General features: G+C 38.9%; 2 pseudogenes; both read left to right on the forward strand.

The window, feature by feature from the left end:
* The first annotated feature begins 614 nt into the window (after window positions 1-614).
* LOC147078363 (phenoloxidase 2 pseudogene) lies at window positions 615-2,753 on the forward strand (annotated as a pseudogene).
* Window positions 2,754-4,297: 1,544 nt separating this feature from the next.
* On the forward strand, window positions 4,298-6,418 carry LOC147078364 (phenoloxidase 2 pseudogene; annotated as a pseudogene).
* The last annotated feature ends 533 nt before the right edge of the window (window positions 6,419-6,951 follow it).

The following is a 6,951-nucleotide window of genomic DNA, read 5'->3' on the forward strand; positions in this document are numbered from 1 at the left end:
ACTCAACCTGTTACAAATAAACAAGAACAAAAATAGGGTAAATATTATTAGCATTATCGCTTTCATGCAGACCATTGAGCCACCCAGAGGTTACTTTAATGGACTTTTTGATGAAAATATTTCGCTATCCATTATTCCCTGAATCTAGATTCTAGATCATACATTTAAAGAATCACGACATGGATGGACGCAGTGCTGCTGTACCAACTTGAACCAAGTATAACCGATAAAAAATCTAACAATTTAAATTAAGCCTATTTAATAGTATTAATTAATTGCTTGTCAGGACGCCTCTGTGATAATAGAATTTGGAGAATATTCTCATTTGAATCTTGTACAAAATAGAAAACAAAGTAAAAACCCAAGGGCTGTGGAACCACAAAGACAGTAGCGGTAAATAAAAACATCTTAAATTTTCGTTTAGTTTGTTGATTTTTACACATAAGTAAATAAAAATATAATTTCGCAATAATATGCAACTGCACGCATCACCACGCACAAAACATCACTTTAAATACATCTTACAAAATACCGAAAGACACATTCATCATCTGTACCATAAGACTTTAAGAATTAAATATATTTCGTGAAAGTTGTCGAAATAAGCAAGCAAGATGGCAACCCAAGCAACCATCAGCCTTTTGTTCGATCGCCCGTCGGAGCCTGTCTTCATGGAAAAGGGCGCGAACGCGACTGTATTTGAGGTTCCTGAAGATTATCTAACTGATAAATACAAGCCCCTTGGAACTGCACTTGCGAACCGATTCGGCGATGACGCAACTCAAAAGCTGGCCGTTAAAAGGATTTCAACGCCAAACATCGACATCGCTCTGGGGCTGGGGAGACATGAGAACTTCTCCTTATTTCTTCCAAGACATCGCTTAATGGCTGCCAGACTTATCGATGTTTTAATGGGGATGACTTCCTTGGATGACTTTCAATCAGCTGCTGTGTTTTGCCGTGACCGAGTTAATCCATTTATGTTCAACTACGCCCTGTCGGTAGCGATGCTTCATAGGCAAGATACAAGAGGATTTGCCATTCCAAATTTCATGGAATCGTTTCCTGAGAAGTTCATGGATGGTGGGGCATTCTCAAGGTTACGAGAAGAACTGAGAGTAGTTCCAGATGGAAGCCGTAATCCTATTGTCATCGATAGAGATTATACTGCTACTGACTTGGATCCTGAGCATCGTGTGGCTTACTTCAGAGAAGATATTGGCATCAACCTCCACCATTGGCATTGGCATTTGGTATATCCATTTAATGCTACTGATCGCACTTTAGTGGCAAAGGATAGACGTGGTGAACTCTTCTATTATATGCATCAACAACTCGTCGCCAGGTATAACGCAGAACGCTTTAGTAATCGCCTAAGTCGTGTCGTTAGATTCAATAACGTAAGGGCACCTATTCCTGAGGGATATTTCCCTAAGCTCAACTCGCAGGTGGCAAGTCGCAACTGGCCTCCAAGATTTGCCAACGCTACGTTGAGTGATGTGAACAGAACAGCTGATCAGCTACGTCAAGATCTTGCTACATTGGAAGTATGGAGAGATCGATTCCGTGGAGCAATCGAACAAGGATTCATTTTGAATGCTCAAGGCCAACAAGTTCAACTGACAGAACAAGGTGGAATTGATATTTTGGGCAACATGATGGAATCCTCAATTCTCACACCGAACAGGGAATTTTATGGAGACTTGCACAATATGGGACATCTGTGTATTGCGTATTGCCATGACCCCGATGGCAGATTTTTGGAAGGATTTTCCGTCATGGGAGATTCAGCTACAGCTATGAGAGATCCAATCTTTTACCGTTGGCATGCGTTCATCGACGATCTATTCCAACTTCACAAAGGTAGACTTCCACGTTATACCGTCAACAGACTAAATTACCCCGGAATTACCGTTACTGGACTTCAAGTGGACGTCCAAGATGGTCAACCTAATCGTCTTCAGACATTCTGGCAGCAAGGTGATACCGACTTATCTCGTGGACTTGACTTTGCTCCACGAGGTTCAGTATTTGTAAGATTCACGCACTTGCAACACACTCCATTCTCATACCGTATTCAAGTTAACAACCAGAGTGGTAACCAAGTTCCTGGAACTGTAAGGATCTTCATGGCTCCAAGAAATGACGAGAGAGGTATTGCCATGCCATTCGATGAGCAAAGGCAGATGATGATTGAGCTGGATAGATTCAGAGTTAATCTTAGCCAAGGACAGAACCTAATCGTCCGTCGATCTGATGAGTCTTCAGTAACAATCCCTTACGAAAGAACATTCCGTAACTTGGATGCAAACCGTCCAACTGGTGGAGCACAATTGGAGCAATTCAACTTCTGCGGATGTGGCTGGCCTCAGCATATGCTGATACCAAAGGGAACGGAACAAGGCTTATTATTTGACATGTTTGTCATGGTTTCCAACTTTGCAGATGATCGTATTGACCAAGACATGAGCGGTATGTGTAATGACGCTGATAGTTTCTGCGGAATAAGAGATCGCCTGTATCCTGATCGTCGATCAATGGGATATCCATTCGATAGGGTTGCAAGAGCTGGAGTAACAAGTTTAGCTCAGTTCCTGACTCCGAATATGCGTGTGCAACCAGTGACGATCACGTATACTGATCGCACCGTTCTTAGGCGTCAGGAACCAGTTGCTGGTGGACAACCGACTCAGCCACCCCAACCAGCCCGACCTGTCCAACCCCGACCTGGCCAGGCCCGACGGCAACAATAACTCATTGGTAGACATAATCCCATAGTCTCACAATCTGCTTCAGTGCGAGATATTTTTAAACACTCGGACAATAATACCTTTGGTTATTTTTCAGCGATAATCCTTCCAGCGACTAACTATATTATTTTCATTTGTTTTTTTTATATTACATAAATAATTCTATTACATTTACTTTTAAAATAATATTACAAAATATGCTTTTTTGTTGCTGCTTATTTTATTTTTGTCTCTATTATGCATGATTTATATTTTACAGTGTTTCGCGTTTCCACTCAATTCGACATTCTAACAAAATATATTGTACTATTAATACTATCGACTTGATGGAATTTGAATTTTAATTCTGATGGATTTAAGTTTTGTACCATTCTATTTGAGTGTGTTAGACAGTGTGTATTTACCATTAGTGTCTGAAGATGCCGAAAGGCGAAACCCAGGTCGCAAAAATGACTCAAAGAAAATAGTTCAAAACTTAAATACATTAGAATTTAAATATTTTTTTAATACTTTACGTGATTATTTTAACATGTGCTTGAGTTATTCATGATATTCGTAATTATATTATGTAAAACTTTCATCTATAGAAAATCTTTAAAAAATACGTTGATTTATTTTATATTATAATATTTACGTAATCCAGTTTATAATATTATCAATTGTATTTTTTTCTAATAAAAAAATTATATTAACATTTTTTTCTTTTTAAACCTTAAATTAGATCAAAATTGTAAAATCGCGTTACACTCAATATGACGTGTCATTTTTTGGTATATTGGATTTTTTATTACACACTCATTCGAATGCAACCATAAATACTATTACAAAAATCACAACACTATTTAGCTGCCTACCACTTATAATGGTTCTGTATGCCTGGTTCTGCATGTAATTTAATAGAATTTTTTATTAATTAAAATTTTACTGTATAATTAATATGTACCTAACTAAAAGCAATAATAAAAAAACGATATAAAACATTCCTTCGTTGAGCATCATCTTATTTTATGGTTATAGTTTAAATGTATGTGGTTTATAGAGTTTTTCTGATATATCAGTGTTATTTTAGAATAATTTTAAAGAAAATGAAAGTTTATAAATACCTATTTAATACCTATAATTTTTTTTTTAAATATATCGAATATAGTTTTGACATGGTCAAAAAAATTAAAACAATTTTACTTAACTAAGTAAGTTTATTTATATAGACGCCTCTGTATAAATATGATTAAAAAAACGTTCCATTTCGTATATGTCAAAAAATTGTCAGTAAAGTTAAATCTAAGGATTCCAGGAAACAACCGCAAAGATAATGTAGATAAATCTATGAATGACTTTTAAATTTCCTCATTTTTTTGTTTATTTTTTATAAGTTTATCTACTACGATGTCCTTAATATAATGTGCAACTGCACACATCTCTACATATCAAGCGTCCCTTTAAATACGTCGTACAAAAATATAAATGTACTCATACATCGTCTGTTCCATCAGAGATTCACTTACCAAAAATTTCTTGTTTGGCAGTTTACAAAATAATCAATCAAAATGGCAAGCCAGGCAACCATCAGCCTTTTGTTCGATCGCCCATCGGAGCCTGTCTTCATGGAAAAGGGAGCGAACGCGACTGTGTTTGAGGTTCCTGAAGATTATCTAACTGATAAATACAAGCCCCTTGGAACTGCACTTTCGAACCGATTCGGCGATGACGCAACTCAAAAGCTGGCCGTTAAAAGGATTACGACGCCAAACATCGACATCGCTCTGGGGCTGGGGCGACATGAGAACTTCTCCCTGTTCATTCCGAGACATCGCGTAATGGCTGCCAGACTTATTGACGTTTTCATGGAGATGACTTCTTTGGATGACTTTCAATCAGCTGCTGTGTTTTGCCGTGACCGAGTTAATCCATTTATGTTCAACTACGCCCTGTCGGTAGCGATGCTTCATAGGCAAGATACAAGAGGATTTGCCATTCCAAATTTCATGGAATCGTTTCCTGAGAAGTTCTTGGATGGTGGAGCGTTCTGTAGAGTACGAGAAGAGCTGAGAGTAGTTCCAGATGGAAGCCGCAATCCTATTGTCATCGATAGAGATTATACTGCTACTGACTTGGATCCTGAGCATCGTGTGGCTTACTTCAGAGAAGATATTGGCATCAATCTCCACCACTGGCATTGGCATTTGGTATATCCATTTAATGCTACTGATCGCACTTTAGTGGCAAAGGATAGACGTGGAGAACTCTTCTATTACATGCATCAGCAAATCGTCGCCAGGTATAACGCAGAACGCTTTAGTAATCGCCTTAGTCGTGTTGTTAGATTCAACAACGTGAGAGAGCCAATTTCTGAAGCATATTTCCCTAAACTTAACTCACAAGTGGCAAGTCGCAGTTGGCCGCCTAGATCCGTCAACGCAACTTTGAGTGATATTAACAGGACAACTGACCAGTTACGTGTAGACCTTGCTACATTGGAAGTATGGAGAGATCGACTGCGCGGAGCAATCGAACAAGGTTTCATTTTAGATGCTCAAGGCCAACAAATTCAACTGACAGAACAAGGTGGGATTGATATTCTGGGCAACATGATGGAATCCTCAATTCTCACACCGAACAGGGAATTTTATGGAGACTTGCACAATATGGGTCATATGTGCATTGCTTACTGCCATGATCCTGACGGCAGATTTTTGGAAGGATTTTCGGTAATGGGAGACCCAGCCACAGATATGAGAGATCCAATCTTTTACCGTTGGCACGCATTCGTCGACGATCTATTCCAACTTCACAAAGGAAGACTTCCACGTTATACCGTCAACAGACTGAATTACCCCGGAATTACCGTTACTGGACTTCAAGTGGACGTCCAAGATGGTCAACCTAATCGTTTGCAGACATTCTGGCAGCAAAGTGATACTGATTTATCCCGTGGACTTGACTTTGCTCCACGTGGTTCAGTATTTGTAAGATTCACGCACTTGCAACACACTCCATTCACCTATCGCATTCAAGTTAACAACCAGAGTGGTAACCAAGTTCCTGGAACTTTAAGGATCTTCATGGCTCCAAGAAATGACGAGAGAGGTACTGCCATGCCATTCGATGAGCAGAGACAGATGATGATTGAGCTGGATAGGTTCAGAGTATTACTTCGCCAAGGACAAAACGTTATCGTCCGTCGATCTGATGAGTCTTCAGTAACAATCCCTTACGAAAGAACATTCCGTAATTTGGATGCAAATCGTCCAGCTGGTGGAGCACAATTGGAGCAATTCAATTTCTGCGGATGCGGCTGGCCTCAGCACATGCTGATACCAAAGGGAACTGAACAAGGTTTATTATTTGACATGTTTGTCATGGTTTCCAACTTTGCAGATGATCGTATTGACCAAGACATGAACGGTATGTGTAATGACGCTGATAGCTTCTGCGGAATAAGGGATCGCCTGTATCCTGATCGTCGATCAATGGGATATCCATTCGATAGGGTTGCAAGAGCTGGAGTAACAACATTGGCTCAGTTCCTGACTCCGAACATGCGAGTGCAACCGGTGACGATCACGTATACCGATCGCACTGTTCTCAGGAGCCAGGCACAGGCAGCAGGTGGACAACCGGTCCAGCCAGCTCAACCAGCCCAGCCGGCACAGCTATTCCAACAATAGTATCCATGGAATTTGTTTCGGCCGTATACTCTTTCAGTTTTGGCTATATTATTGATTTGCTTTTTGCCATATATGATATGTTTATGTACTTCTTTTCAATTAATTTCACCACATGAATTACTTAATTAGGTATAGACATAATTACTTTAATTTTTTTACTTCTTTGAATGTATCTTTATAAAAATATTAAATATTTCGTGTGTGCTTTATAATGTCATATAAAACGTATGTGTTTTTATTCAAATAAAAAAATATTTTAAAAAATATCTTTAAACTTTAAATAACTATATTAATTATCTTTTGTCTAACAAAGCTAAAAATACGACTATCGTCTAATTATATTGTCTGTACCCTTGGTTCCGAGACATTTGGACCATATGGAATCTCTCATTTGAAGATTGATCGGTCGTCGCTTGACTGATAGACCAGGTGAATGCCGTTCAACTGAGTACCTGAGACAGCTAATATGTATATAAATCCAAAAAGGTAATTTAATCGCTGTTTTAAGTACTTTTGAGTTATCCAGGGAACTG

This window comes from Rhyacophila brunnea, unplaced genomic scaffold (genome assembly GCF_057557595.1).
Source record: "Rhyacophila brunnea isolate RB1 unplaced genomic scaffold, BYU_Rbru_1.0 scaffold_11, whole genome shotgun sequence".
Taxonomy (NCBI): Eukaryota; Metazoa; Arthropoda; class Insecta; order Trichoptera; family Rhyacophilidae; genus Rhyacophila; species Rhyacophila brunnea.